The 15,921-nt window shown below is 37.5% G+C and overlaps 1 pseudogene; it reads right to left on the reverse strand.

Moving 5' to 3' along the window:
• Positions 1–7,816: 7,816 nt before the first annotated feature.
• LOC147473573 (acyltransferase GLAUCE pseudogene) lies at positions 7,817–9,096 on the reverse strand (annotated as a pseudogene).
• Positions 9,097–15,921: the final 6,825 nt, after the last annotated feature.

The raw sequence follows: 15,921 nt of genomic DNA on the forward strand, positions 1-15,921 counted from the left end.
GTTTGTTCCCTAAATTAGATATTATATATCTATACATCTCACTAGTGGGAACGCGCAGATTAATTCCTTTGAAACCCACGTTAATAAATGTACAATAATCAAAACATCTACATATGAATATGTATTCAGTGAACTTTACAATGAAATGTACAAGCGGGGGCCGTTTTCGGATCCTTTTTGGAGCGCCCTAAGTAGGTTCTCACATGGGTATGTGTCGAAACACAAATTCTCTCATATTTTTCACTCAAGTTTTGCTTTACTCCAAAGGCAAGGGGCACATGTTTCCTCACATTCTCAATGACGCCCAAGGAAGCCGAGGTCGATCAATCACGCCTACCACTTACTATCACACACTAACCTATCCTAATTGAGCTAGAGGACTTTTATTAGGTATTATGGGCTTAGGAAGTGGTTTAGAAGGAATGCATGGGATAACAAAACAATGAGTTAGAGAAAATATGGTCTTCAAATAATTCATCGGAGAAAACCTAGTGTTCTTCTCGTTTCAAAACTGCTCCATACTTAGCTCGCTTTTTGGCTTTTCTACTCCATTTGATTTTATTTTTGGAGTTAATAACTTTGAATTTTTTTTTTTCTTTCATGGAATTTATTTTTTTCTTGGTTTTGACACAACTAACTAGATTCATCAATCAACGCCAACTGATAGAACGAATTTTCGTATTTGTATAGGTCTTTCTCTTCTTTTTATGCTCTTCATCATATTTCTCAAACTCATCATATATGGATATGGGTAAGGAAATAATGGTTGAAAAATGAAATGGATAATATAAAGGCTCAACGGGAAAACTAGGGAAAATATAGTTTTTGGGTTTGTATATATTTTTTATTTGGCTATATCGGTCCAAAGAATGCCTAAATTCTCATTTCTAGGATATGGTATAGTGATCAAGCAAGTGGACGTGTGATTTTTTCTACTGAATTGCTTCATCCTTGGGTCATTACTCGGATACACTTATGTTGAGGCTTTTTGCTAGATTCTAACCGGATTTGGAATTTAAGTATTCTAACCATGGGTCCCAAAAATTACTGCTATGTACAGTCATTGACACTCATTGCATGAATATTCATGAAAAGATATAAAAACTATTATGACGTATTAACATAAGTTTATAAAACCAATCCTAATTCTAATGCTAATGTGAGATTTCTAGACAATTTTCATCGTGATAAAAGGAAACAATACCTTTATTACTAAATAAGACTAACTAATTTTTTTTTTTTTATTTTTGAAAGAAAGAAAAAATGAATAACTTGAAAGTTCCTAATTTTAGCAAAATGTTTATCTCCCACCCCCAAACAGATGGATGCTTTGTCCTCAAAGTATCAAGAGAGATAGGGAAAGAAATTACCGAGAAACGGAGCAAAAAAATTTGAATCTCTCTATAACAAAATTACAAAGATGCATGCAACAAGAAAATTGAAAATAGCACACCAATAAAGAAAAACAACCAAAATACACACACATATATAGACATAATAATTTAGGTCGTTTATAGTCAGATTCCTAAGACTTTTATCAAATATAAGGGTTTGTAGAAACCCTTATCATTCGCACCCATATGGTGGAATGATTTAGCAAATACAGATTATTCGCTAATATGTTGAACAAATAAACTCGCGTCGTTGATAAACATTACCTTACCACCCATTAGGTACTAAATTGAAATACACGAAGTTATTTGGATCTAAGGAACCGACGCTTACAACTATCTCTCCAAATAGAAGAGCGCGGTTACCTTATTGTGGTGTTACTTGAATGTAACGGAAAATGAGTCATTTAAAGTCAGATACTCAAGACTTTATGTTGGGTCTTTTTAAGTCAGATTCCCGAGACCAGATATGTCAGATTCCCCTAGACTATGCACACCCCCAAACAGGATGAAACTGGGGTGTCATATTTCTATATCAACTATTAGGTAATAGTTGAAAGATTTGGGGTTTAGCGAAAAATACCCCCAAAAAATGGTATTTTTACATACCCGTGTCGAGAAAAAAATTGCATTAGAAAGTGTCCTTCATGAAGCTTAGATTTGTAAAATAGGACAACTAGCATTTTGAAGATGTTCAGTTGAAAGATTGGTCTCAATAACGGAAATGATTGATTTATCTCTTGTATGCAAGGGTAAAAGTTTGTTACACTTAGGTATGTCTACATTTTGAGTTACCGAGATGGTAGGAAATTTAAGCATGGAGGAGATTCCCTTAAAGTATATTCAAATACCCGATATAAAAGCATGTTTTCAAAGTTCATTATTTTGGCAAAGTTATTAAGCATTCATTAAAAAATGAATTTTAATCATGCTCGTTAATTCTAAACAGGCTGTCATATCATTTCCAAAATAGGTTAAGATTGATTATTTTTTTATTTTTTTATTTTTTTATTTTATTTTTATTTTTTTTTTGAATAGCCTAAAAATGTTTGGAAATTGCATATAACCCGTTGACAGTACAGGAGATTCAAGGGAGAGATAAAAGATAACGTACCTGCCCAAGTTGTGCTTACACGCACTTGGGTCGAAGATGACTTGAGTGGTCATTGATACAAATAGAAGCCCACAGACCAGGCTGAAATGAGGCACAAGGCAAATAAGTTACAGAATTTGCCTTCGAGGGCTTGATTACACGAATACATTTACAAAAATATAAACAAACAACTAAATTATTTACATGAGCCAAAAAAAATATATAACTAAATATTTAACACTTAAGTAATTAATTTTTTTAATTTTTTTTTAGGTGTGGTGCTAGGGCAAATGGAAATCGGTGTCCACAAATCCATATGCTTTCGGCACAATCAAACGTGGGATTAGGCATTAGGTGCAAATCCCCAAATCATTTAGTCCAAAGTCCGTTTGGTTTTAAGCCGTAAGTCCTAAACACACACACAATATTATTATTGATTCATTTACTATTTACATATTATTATTATTATTTTATTTCTTTTTTATTATTATTTCTTTTTCATCTTAATTGCTTCGGATAGGTGCAACCACAAAATTAACACTCACAACTACCACGTAGACTTTTAGTATTGCTTCGGTCACCGCTCAACATTATCACCGCCACTCTAACTTCAACAAACACAACTAGTTTCATGACTTCCATCATCATAGCAACCACAAGGCAAGGTGTACGCAGCCGGAAGGACAAGGCCCAACAAGAGAGCACTAGGCGCCCTCGCACCACCAAAACAGCCATCACCTCTAGCAAACCCAACCACCCAAAGACTTCGCCAAAAAAATAACCACCGAACATAACCAAGCAATCAAAGAAAGACACTCCATTCAGATCCGGAAGAAGAAGAAAAAGAATGGAGTCGAATCGCTCTTGAAGCGGTGCTCGAATCGGGAGATGCAAAGATACTGATCGCTCAAGTCTCCCCTCGAGAAACTCGAAAACCCGAAAGCAGCAAAAGCCGAAGCTCTCATCGCCTGCTCCAATATCCGTAAGCGCTTCCAAGAGGGCGCGACTCCGGTGTTTCCAGACGCACCATCACAACCAGCAGCAGACATTCAAAACAACACCCAACCACCGCGAGTCACCCCATACAAAGACCACCCGAAATAGCACCACCAACATCAGCCATCCCCAACTCACTCATATTGAGCCTCGACCTCCATTCATCGCCCAACAAAGACCTTCCAACCACCGCGACTTCCAACTCATGAACCTAAATTAGCACCATCTCGGTTCAAAACACCACACCGGACCGCCATTCACAAGAACACCTCCAAAGAAACCCAACCACCTTGTCCAGGCGCCTCCTTCTTCAATTCAACTGCAACAAACACTCGAGAGAGGAGACAAGTCGAGAGGAGATAAAGAAAAAGAAAGAGACGAACAGAAAAGAAAATAAGAGAAAAAGAGACACAGAGAAGAAAAGGAGGAGGAGAGTGGAGAGAGAAAAGAAAAATGAAAAGAAAGAGATGGGTGCGGGTGTTTTTTTTTTTTTTAATGCCCAAAAACAGGCCCATAACCACAAAATGGTTGATTTTGTGGGTTTTTTTTTTTTTTTCCGAAAATAAAAAAATATGGAGAGGAAGAAGAAATAAATTTGATTGATGTATATGATCAAATTAATTATTTTGCTAATTTTATCAAAACGCTATGGCCCATTGATCCGACTGTAAAAACGGGCCTCGGGTTTGTCATTTCGCTCACATTTCAATAAAATTGCAAAATATTTCATCTCAATGATTTTAATTGGGCCTGTTGTTTGATAAATTCATTTTATTCTTCCTAGAACTCATAGACAAGTCTAATAGAAGAAAACTTGATCCCTAACATGTAGGGCTCATCTCTAAGCTCAAACATGCTAGCAAGTGGAACCAAAGCAATGACTTATCTCTAAGCTCATCACTTTGATCCCTAACTAGACACTACACCAACTATCATTTTGGGATATGATGTAGGTCTAGTTGTTCTTCCTAAACAACTTACCAAACCAACAACGAAGATTTTCCCTCATATGAGTTTTATTAACTCCCCAAACGGATATAATTCTCACTCGGGTAGAGTTTCTGCTCTGAGATCACATAACTAAAGTTTTATTCTAATTAACAGAAAATAAAACTGAATTAAAAACATTTTAATTAAAAACTGTAAATTAAATTCTTCATTACACTAGGAAAGCAGTAAACTACTCTACTCCTACTGATGGACCCTTCTAGGGGGGGACGGTCGTGATCGAATCTTAGAAATCTGATCCAACGACTGAGATTTGATCACTATTCAACTTTTTTGACTTTAAGGAATAGTAATCACTATTTGACACTATTCAACATTATTTGACACTATTCGGAACTATTCATCTTTTGACTTTACAAAAAGTTAAATAATAAAATATCTAAAATATCTACGCCGTTTCGATGAATAGTGACGTGCTTGGCTTTTTACCTCTGATTTCAAACCATACGTCCATTTTGTAAAAAGCAATATACCGTTGTGTAGAGTTTTCTCATACCGATCATTTTGATAGGTCATATGCTTCAATCGGAGTTAGAGACGGAAGATGTCACTATTTGAACTTTCTCCCGATTTTCGGATCATTTACAAGTCGGTTTGACCAAGTCTTGACCCAAACATGACTCCTTTGGCTAGCTCGGGAACTCAAGTTTAGATTCTTCAACTTGTTTCATGGTTCTCTCGAGTCCATGAGCTTTGTAGATTGAGCTTTAAATGAGCCGACATCAAGATTTCAAGTCCAAGCTTTATTCGGGTCAGATTTCATGTTAAAATGCAGATTCTCAGGTGTATTTTATCGCCGATTGTTGAAACCTCGTGGAAAACATGAAAATACAATTAATTTACATTTATTAAACACATAATTGACCCAAATGTAATGTCTCTGCGGGGTTTAAAACACAATTTTGGGTACTTATCACTAATACAATATTATTTTTTATGGGGATACTGAGGTCGTTTTCCCGGGATAACCTGGGGCCTCGGTATCTAACCGATTTTGTAATTAGAAATATTTAAATTACTTACTTGCTGAAGTCGGCTTGAAGTATGCATGTGATTGCTTTTGTTTTTACTGGTTTGTTGTTTGACGACCTGTGCTGCATAGTACTAGTCCTGATAGACTGCTTGCCTTTGCTAGGTCGTCTTTTGTCACAGGTCGTAGAGCGTTTGAGTACGACCTTATGCATTTGCATAGTTGGCACCTAGGCTTTGTCTTATCCCTAGGTGTACGCCCTGATTCGTTCTTTTTGGGGGAACTTCTGATTGATATAATTAACCTTTGAGTGGCCATTATATTTGAATCTGTCTTAAACCCTTTGTGAGGTTGTAAGTTGACTTGGGGTCCTTTTGAGGGTCCTCTAGATTGAATTTGTCTGATAATTGGCATTTGAGTGGCAATTACAGTTGAACCATACCTAACCCTGGCGTTGGTGTTAAGTTGGTTTAGGGTCCTTTCGGGGGACCTTGATTTGAATTGATTGAAATTTACCATTGCGTGGCTATTGTTGTTGAGTCGTTCTGAACTCCGGCTTTGATATCCGACCTGACATTGTGATGTCTTAGGTAGGGCTGCATAGTGTGAAATGCAAGGTGCTCATGTAATGCAAAAATGATAGCTGCACTCAAAATGTTGATGAGATTTCATTCACATTGACTTATGTACTTAGAGAAAAAACTTATTGATAAAAGCGCTTAAGGATAGCTGTATTTCAAGGTCGGGGAAGCCTATCACCGAGCTGGGTTTTGATCCAGTATGTGTCATTTCCAACGACTTTGTCAACAATGTAGGGGCCCTCCCATGTTGGGTCGAGCTTGGCTGGTGCTAAAGTTTTTTTGAGGACTAGGTCGCCAACTTGGAAAGATCTTGGGACGACCCTTTTGTTGTAAGAACGTTGGATTGTTTGGTGGTACCGTGCTAGGGATATTGTGGCGCTTTCTCGCTCTTCTTCTAGGAGATCAACTTCTTTTGCCAAGATGTTGTCATTGACTCTGATTCAACAATGTCGATGGTGTAGTTGTGACATTGTTGAATCACCGCTTTCGCCCGGCAAAGTGTGAAAGGAGACTCATTTGTACTTGATCTAGCCATTGTTCCAGATGCCCATAGAATGTTTTCAAGTTGCTCTGGCCATTGGTTTTTCTTGCTCTCCAGCTTCTTTTGGAGGTTTTCTTTGATGGCCTGCTCTCGCATTGTCTGGTTTTCTTGTTGCAAAGTGATGAAGGCTTCTTGGAGTGTCTTCATCTGGTCTACCAATGCTTGTAGGTTGGGCTCCATTGTGGTTTTTCTGACCAGCTTCGTGGGCTTGAGAAAAGAGTGGTTGTTCTTTTTCTTAAAGAAACAAACCAGCAGACGGCGCCAATGTAGATGTTGGTTATTTTGGGACTACGACCTGATGATTTGTTGGATAGGAAATGGTTGCACTCTTCTTAGGATAAGAGTTGCCTACGTATCAAGTTTCTCGGGGTAAACTTGTATCAAGCCTTATGTAGTTCATCTCTTTCTATTTATAGATGTGTGCTTGAACCGTTATGGATTGCAGATCCACCTTGTGTGCTATCTTGGTGATTCGCCATTAATGTGTTGTTACAAAGTTAATGTTTTCTTGATTGTGGCGTTAATTGAGCTCCATGATTGTGCTAGTTGATATCTTTCCATGAATGGCTGTAACTGCTACTGGTGACGACCTAGATGCTGGGTCGTTAGTACGATCTGATGTTGTGGGACGAGCTGAAATAAGACGTCCTACCATGTGGACACGTGCTCTGTAGTGTAGAACAGAGGGTACTTACAGCCATCAATTGTCAAGACGCAAGACAACGATGTTTTTTATTCTGGAAAACATTTATAAATTTGTCCAGTATTCTATCAAATACCACTAGCAAATAAAATTTACCAGCTATGATTTGCCGATGGTAGTTTTCACATCGGCAGATGAGCAAACTTTTGCGTGTCCATTATGCTATCAAGCACAATGCAAAATCGCTTGCTTCTTTAGCAAAACAAATCGCTTGCTTAATTTTCACAGAGCATCGATCTGTTTTCTCTGAAGGTGCTCGTTTTTCAATGGCAGAGTTTGTTTTTCAATGTCTGCTTTTGATCATATTTTTCATTCGTGTATAGTTGTCAAATGGAAGCTTCCAATATTCACTGCACTGTTCATTTAGCAATTAGCACTGAGATCACTAACAATGTTCAGCTAGCATCCAAAACTTCCAACATTCCACTAAATGTTCTTTGAACATTCTCAGCAATTTAGATACAAACTGGCACATAAACGAAAAAGTAAAAACAATTGTACACACATACATCTGGAGAAAGCAGCACAACCCACTAAATCATTATAGTAATTCTTGAAAAGGAATTGAATTTCTCCATCTCCATCTCTGGAAGAGATACAAGAACATGCAGTCCCTTAAATTTCTTACCTTCAACTTCTGGGATTAATGTGATAGCATTGTTCCCATGGTTAGGCACCACTGGACAACTCCACGTTGGCCTTCCCCAAGGGTACTCAATCTCATTTAATCCTAAATTCCACCATGAAGATATAACAGCGTCACCATAGGGAAATCCCTTGTTCACTTCTAGCCAATCAATAATAGACTTAGCATACTCATCTGTTATTCTAGCGTCAGCTTGAGCAACCATTTGCACCAAGTGTGAGAAAGGTCGCTTTTCAATTTTACCACAAGTAGTTGTCGCGTAAGCACTAAGGATAGCATTTCCTGCATAGGATGATGGAAGGCGTGGTCGCATTCTTGATCGAATACTGGCAGCATATAGGATTGTTGATGATTTCTCTGGACCATTTTCTAGATTTTTAGCTTTAGCTACACATTGCCATATATGTGCTGTTACAACATTAAAGCCTGTCGCATGAGCAATATTGTCACCACCGCCTCTCCTTGCTTTCTGTTTTAGGTTGATAATATCATCCAGCCTTAGTTGGAAATACTGAGAGTTGAGCTTTTGGAATGTGGCTTTCAGTAGCGTGGACTTATTTCCTTGTAGGCTTTCGAAATTGAGCATCTCTGGGTGGGAAAACGTGGCTCTTGGTGGGGATCTAGCTGCTAAAAGGCGACGGTTATTGTAAGGAGGTAAGACTAGATCATTGCCTGCAAGGAGAGAGGCCAGATTTTCCAACCAAATTTTGCTACTAATGCCATCAAGTGTTACATGACTGAGAGCAAAGCCTAATGCAAATCCACCACACCGGAGTGATGTGACCTGAATTAAAGAATGGAAAAGAATATAATTATGCATGTCAAGGCGGCGAGTTGAAATTTTTTAGAGCGCAGCTAACTAAAACATATCATAATTGATGAAATATACAAGCACTAAATTCCGAAAAGTTGACTCTACTTCTTTGGTTCTTCCAACATTATAAACATAATATTCTTTTCATAATAATATAAAATATGACTAACACGGGAAGTACTAATAGGCGTTTACATATTGTAGAAACTCGATGGGATTTTTTTTTTTTTTTTTTTTTTAAATAATTTATATTAAGAAGAAGCTAAGAGTAGTAACTATGGTGCTCTACCTGTCAGAATGTAAAATATTAGATTTTGTTTAGTTCTGTTAAGTTGTCTTAAGGATCTACTGTCCGGCAATGATTGTGCTATGTTAGAATATATCAGTATTAGAATATGTCAGTATTATAATATGTCCAATATGGAAAGTCCCATGTTTTCCATAAGTGTGGACATCCATATCTAGTCGTTTCTATTATTATGTTTTAGGTTAGTATAAGTATGTAATTCTGGGTAGAGAACAATCTCTCTCAGACTCTCTCAACCTCTTTAACCCTAATAAATCTCTAGTCTTCTTTGGTCTTCTTCTTCTTGGTGTCTTTAATATATCAATATCACAACTCTCCTAGCATCACCACTAACACAGAATTTAACATGGTATCAGACCGAGGTTCAGTGGTATGCTAGGAGAGGAAACCCTCACCAAGAAAAAAAATCAAAATCAGTTTGTTTTAATTTTCAGTATAGTATTTAAGTCAAGTTTCAAGAAGAAGAAAGATTTCTCAGAAGAAGAATTTCTCACAAGAAGAAGTTCTTATATCTTAATTCAAGTTTCAATTTTTTTTCTCTGGCGGTTTACTGTTCACGGTTACTGTTCACGGTTTACTGTTCACCAACGCTGTTCATAGTTACTATTCACGGTTTACTGTTCATGGTTACTGTTCACCAACGCTGTTCATAGTTACTATTCACGGTTTACTGTTCATGGTTACTGTTCACCAACGCTGTTCATAGTTACTATTCACGGTACTGTTCATCGTCATGTTAAAGTAAGTTTTTGAGATTTCGCTAGTGTTTAAAGTTTGTTTGAAGAATGCTAGGAGAGATCCCAAGTTTCTCAAGATTGGTTTCTTAGTATTGTTTCGCTTCCGCAATCTACGTCTTCTGCAATCACTCTATCTTAGTATTATTGATAAGAGGGCACAACCTCTCAGTATCCCGAGTCTTTGAAGTTAGTATTGGACCGGCGTGTGCGCAGCTCCAATATGCCTTGACAAAGGCGCTACCCAGCCAAGCTTCCACTCATCGGTTTTTTGAGATTTTTGAAGTATCAAGCCTTTGGAAGGTAGTTTGCACTCTCATCTAAGATTGGAGGGTAGTATTGTTTGTATCTTTATTATGGATGTTTGGGTTTCTAGCTTCACAAGAATTGGTATTGATGTCGTCTTCTCTCGGTTTCTAGAACATGATCAAGTTGCTTGTTTGAAGTATTATAGGGGCACATGACCTCTATCTCACGCGAGGAATTATTCTTTCCATCTTTCATCGCTTCGAAGTTCGCAAATATAAAAAGGCGACCCACCCTCCACCCTCTATAGTGAGTATTGTTTGATGCATGTTCTACTATAATTGTTTTGTGTATTGAGTATGAAGTATTGTGTTTTGAAGTGAGCATTGGTTGGTTGTATAAGTTGGTATTTAGTTTTCTTAGTTTCAAGTTCAAGTCGGAATAGACAAGCTTTTGTATGTTTCAACAACCTTGTATATTCCAACTTGAGAGGGGGAATAAGGATATATGAAGACATTCAGTAGTATATGAGGGAAAGAGAATATGGAGACGCATGAGGAAGAGTACTCATGTCTCCATATTCCAACAAGCCTTGATTTAACTCTTCATGACAAGGCAATCCACTATTCAGTCTTCAGTATGACATCCCCACTCTGCAGCCTTTCAGATTCGTGATTAGGTGGCGCCCTAAATTGCAAACAAGTTTCAGGTAGCAGTCAAGCCTCAACTGCAAGTATGTTTCAGGTAGCAGTCAAGCCTCAACTGCAAGTATGTTTCGGGAGCGATCAAGCCTCAATCGACGTATGTTTCAGTAGCAAATCAAGCCTCAATCAGACGTATGTTTCAGGAGTACCCATAATAGTATTTTGTTGACATTAACAGTGATATTGATAGTAGCAGCCAAGAAGCGCACATCAAGTCACTGTTATTGTTTTCAATTTATATTATGACAGCCATAACAACGAATGAAGTGAGTAGTAGCCAAGCAGCATGCCACTACACTGGTGTTATGATTTCAGTTTGTGACTGAGGTACACCTTCAGTATTCAGGTTAGGTCATTGCCTACACCGACAAGCAAATTCGCTCGAACGCCTCAACAGGTTGTTCGAAGTTCTTCAACTCAAGACAGCTTCTATCGAAAAGGGGAACAATATTCTTATCTTTTGTTTTGTAATCCAAGTTGTAATTTGCATAGTTTTGCGTAATTCACGACTTGGGGGGAGTGTTAGAATATATCGATTAGAATATGTCAAGATATAATATGTCCAATATGGAAAGTCCCATATTTCTATAAGTGTGGACATCCATATCTAGTAGTTTCTATTATTATGTTTTAGGTTAGTATAAGTATGTAACTCTGGGTAGAGAACAATCTCTCTCAGACTCTCTCAACCTTTTTAACCCTAATAAATCTCTAGTCTTCTTTGGTCTTCTTCTTGGTGTCTTTAATATATTAATATCACAACTCTCCTAGCATCACCACTAACACAGAATTTAACATGCTACAAATCACAATTTAACATAGGCGAATTTCAGTGATAAATTGTAGATAACAAATCGATCATGTGCAGATATAGAAAACTCTTCGTAGAAAACATTTTGAAGAGCCTTGAGCAATTTCAAAAGAAGGTTTGAACTTTAGATTATATTTATATGTAGAACATCATAAAACAGGGGTTTTCTGTTTTGAGAGATCAAAAGTGAACTTGAGAATCAAGTCACCAGACCGAGAAGAAATCTAAAAAGCCAGCCCGTTTGATGAGTTGCCATCATTTTTGACAAGCTACCGTTAAAAACGTGCTCTTTAAGAGTTTTTTTTTTTTTTTTTTTTTGTCTTAGCAGTTCTCACTTCTCAGATACATGCATGCTTTGTTTCTCTACTTCATACCTGCATGACAACGAGAGGTCGGTCCTCGGGCAAGGCATTCCATTTTCTAAGTGCAAATTGTTGATTTGCTAAATTTGGAGAGCTAATACCTCCCAGCTCTTCAAATGACAAGTCACAAGAAGCAACCACAAATCCTTTTAATCCAACTGCGTTGCAATCAATTTCTAGTCGACCTTTTTATTGCTCCACCTCAACCTCCCTACCAAGAAATCATACCGCACCGTTTTCAAGTTTTGCAATTATGTTTTCCATAGAAAATTCCGGTTCCTAGAGAAGAAACGAATTGTACTAGCCTTGAAGTTAAGACTTTTGTCTATATTGGAAAGGAATATCGATCTTCTTCGGGTTCCTCTATTAGGAGTACTAAAGGCAAGATTTGTTGGAATCTCTTGTGTATTTCTAAATACTAGTGTGTGTGCAAAGTGGAGGAGATGAACAAATGGTATTCTCGCCACTTTAGTGTATAGTAGATAGTTCCACATTGGTTATCCACCACATCGAAAGTGTGGTTCGGCCCGGGCTTGGGCTTACTTGTTGTGGGTAGTGGTTTGACCAATAGCCTAAACTTGTTTTGCCTTTTTCTCGAAAGCGCAAGTTTCAAAGGTGTTCTATTAGTTGAGTTGGTCTCTTTTCTCCTAACCTCTATAAATAAGACTGCGGAGTCCATAGAGAAAATAGACTTGATCGAAACAACTCGAGAAACGTAAAACTCAAACCAAATTTTTCTTATTCTCTTCTTCCGGCCCGCCGAGAGAGTTATATTGCTTTTCTAGAGGGTAGTACCGTTTCTAGTGCAAAGTCGTCATTGCTAACCATTGAATCCCGCGGAGGAAGACGCCATCACCGCTGCCTTTCTCGCACCATTGGAAGGGTGAAATCTTTCCTTAAGGATGAAATTTTAATCCGCTTTTGGTTATTCCCGCCATCTTTGCCGTCCTTGTTTCTTCATCAGCATCGCTCCTTCATTCGTTCTACTTTAGTTGTTGTGTTTATACAACTATTCTAACAAGACTATGGATTTTACAGTTTGGTCTACAGTTTCTAGAACCCGATGATGGGCGCGAAGTGAAAAGGAGCTTAATTTTTAAAGATTTTAACTGTGGGGATAGGTGTGTGTTTGATAATGTTGGAAAATATGCGCTAGGGTGGAAATTAGGATGAAACACATTGTGGTGGTGGAACGGAAAGAGTCGTCCTTGGGAGAGAGTTGCCATTGAATTTGGTTAAGAATGAGGGTCTATGTTTTGAGTAATTATAAGTGACTCCACCAGATATTTCAGTCATACAGGAGTAAGTCAAAACTCATCAACTGGCAGCAACATTAATGTTCAGCCCAACACACATGAATGTCTCGAAATGCACACTCCGGATTATGTGGCATAAGACTGGTGACATGGCAGATGGAGAGAGATTTGATCTGCACATCGAAGCAGTATGGCGGTATGGCCTCTTCAAAGTTCAAACATTTATATTTGAAGTTGGTGGAGATGCCTCCATCCTCCATGAGAAAACAGCATGCGTTATTAGCCCTGCCCATGCCGATAATAATTTCACCGAAGTTCATCTAGTTGATCGACTAACTTTAACAAGAACGCCAGCCACATCTAAAGTTTGACTTAATAACTCATCCAATGAGCTAGAGTTATGTTGATTAGACAGTAGAATGCTGGAGCTGATAGCGATAGATACATGCACAGCGCATTCATAGGAATCGGTTCACCCACACTGATTTCAATAAAACAAAAACCAAGTTTTTGGATGCAATGTAAATCTGTATCTCAAATTCTCAATGAAATTATCTTAGTGGTTGTCCATGAGCACATTCCACCATTCTCTAATTCCCTCAGAATGACTCTACTATCACTGTTGATAAACTTTATTGTAATCATGCAAAATATTTATAGGTAACATTTACATGTACACATTTTGTACAAGACCTTTGAAGGCGGGCTGAAATGTCATCCCAAAAAAATATTCATACCCGATTTCCCAACCCTGTCGAGCATTGGATCAAGTACACGGGTAACCTCAACATGACCAAGTGATATGATCTGTTTGGGCAGTGAGGGTAACTCAAATGAGGCGTTTTATTTATTTATTTTTTATATATTTATTTATTTGCTGTCTATTCTACAGTGCATATCTGTTCTCATTTAGTCTGCTAATATCAGAGCTTACTGGCTCTACTGTTTCCTAGAGGGGTAATCGCTTATTCAATGGCCTGTCCTACATTTACTCCAGATACAAACTGTATTCTACTCTTATGTCCAGTCAAATCTGTATTCACCCCTTTTTTTTTCTCGTTCCGACAATGGCAATCTGTATTCACCGGGACAATCACTAGTAAGATAAAATTTTATTAGTTTCCAATGAAGAATGCTTAAAGATTCAGTATGATAAGTAAAGAACTCCATACGAACGCACTACGTATGTCTGCGGTGACCAAAATGATTACCCTTACTTTACTTCTAGTTCTGCGCAAGCGTGACTATGGATATAGCGGATATATAGAATGAAGGGAGTGTATTTTCCCCAGGAGAAGCATATATCTCTTGTTTATCCTTAATTGATGATTAGTATGATTTTGTTTTACCAAATAAAAAATCTATCCCTTCCAACGCATACATAAAACAAATCGATCGGTCTGCTTCTTATCGAACTAATGATTGCATAGCAAATTATTTTGCAAACATATAACATATTCTGGGACTTCAGATATCAAGCGTTTGTCTAAATAATTGAACTCCAAAATCATGGCATGGGAACAATTTGATGAGAATTACAAGTTATACTCTTTTAATTGAACTAGACGGCAAAATCAAAATGAGTGCACAAATCCGTAAAACCACAATATATCAAATTGTTGTGATGGTTGTTGTATATGAAAGTTTGCTTAACAATAGACTGTAAAAAATTAAGATAATACAGTAAAAGGATGTTAAAAGAAACTTACAGTCCACTAGATAGGCAATCAAATCAACTTACGCATTCCATATAGGCAATATAGCTTGAACTGCATTTTAGTCATCACAATCAGTACCCACTCTCCTCAAGCACTTCTCCCCTCGTTATCTCAAGCAGTTCGAAAGCCCTTGAGGGAGAGTGAGTAATGACTGCAATCGTCCGCCTAAACCTAAACTTTAGATCACAATGTAGCTTGACAAAAATTGTCCACTCCAATCAAAGGCTTCAAGCTTAACAGAAAAGGAAGAGCAATGCTAGAAGCCTTTGAAGGAGAGTGAACAATGAACGCCTAGATAAATCTCCATAACCCTTATGCAAGACATCTTTTCTTCATTCTCCCCCAAGTTCTTCTAGCTCGTTATGTGCACTAGATATGACGGATGATTACAAAGCCAGAAGCTCTTGAGGGAGAGTGAACAACCAATGCCTAGAGGAAACTTCAAATATATGTATCACTCGTTGGTGTTATATTGTTGTAGAGGATTGAAGGCTATTATATAGGTTATTGAACTCAAAAAGATGTTCAGAATTGAGTGGATTTTATCAGTGTCAATTTTCATCTTTGGCACTCGTGATATTAGTGGCAAATAAACAAGATTCCTTAGTACGCAGTTTCCTCACAAATGGTTTGGCTTTCAAAAACCTTGATGAGGCACTTGGGTGGTACATTGCGGGAATAAAGTAGTAGTCCAAAGCATCTTAACCATATCTAATTTACTTGAAGTCGATCAAAAAAATAAAGGAATCACATTTGACATTCGGACTTCCTAGTTGATTTCGTTACCAATTGGCTAATCTCAAAACTGAATATGGCATGTTTTTTTTTCTTTTAAGATTAGTCTGGATGTGGCGTGTTGTAATTCAACAAATTATTTTTACAAGAAATATAATTGGTCACAAAGTCGAGTCAAAATCACTCTCTAGGACAGCTTTTTGTCGAAATCACTCACCACACAAGGACAATTTTGGGATGAAAATAATCCAAAAAACCAATTTTTGAGTCAAAATAACTAGTAAGGTCAAATAACGGGGATTGAA

Source organism: Coptis chinensis, unplaced genomic scaffold (assembly GCF_015680905.1).
Source record: "Coptis chinensis isolate HL-2020 unplaced genomic scaffold, ASM1568090v1 utg2290_pilon_pilon, whole genome shotgun sequence".
Taxonomy (NCBI): Eukaryota; Viridiplantae; Streptophyta; class Magnoliopsida; order Ranunculales; family Ranunculaceae; genus Coptis; species Coptis chinensis.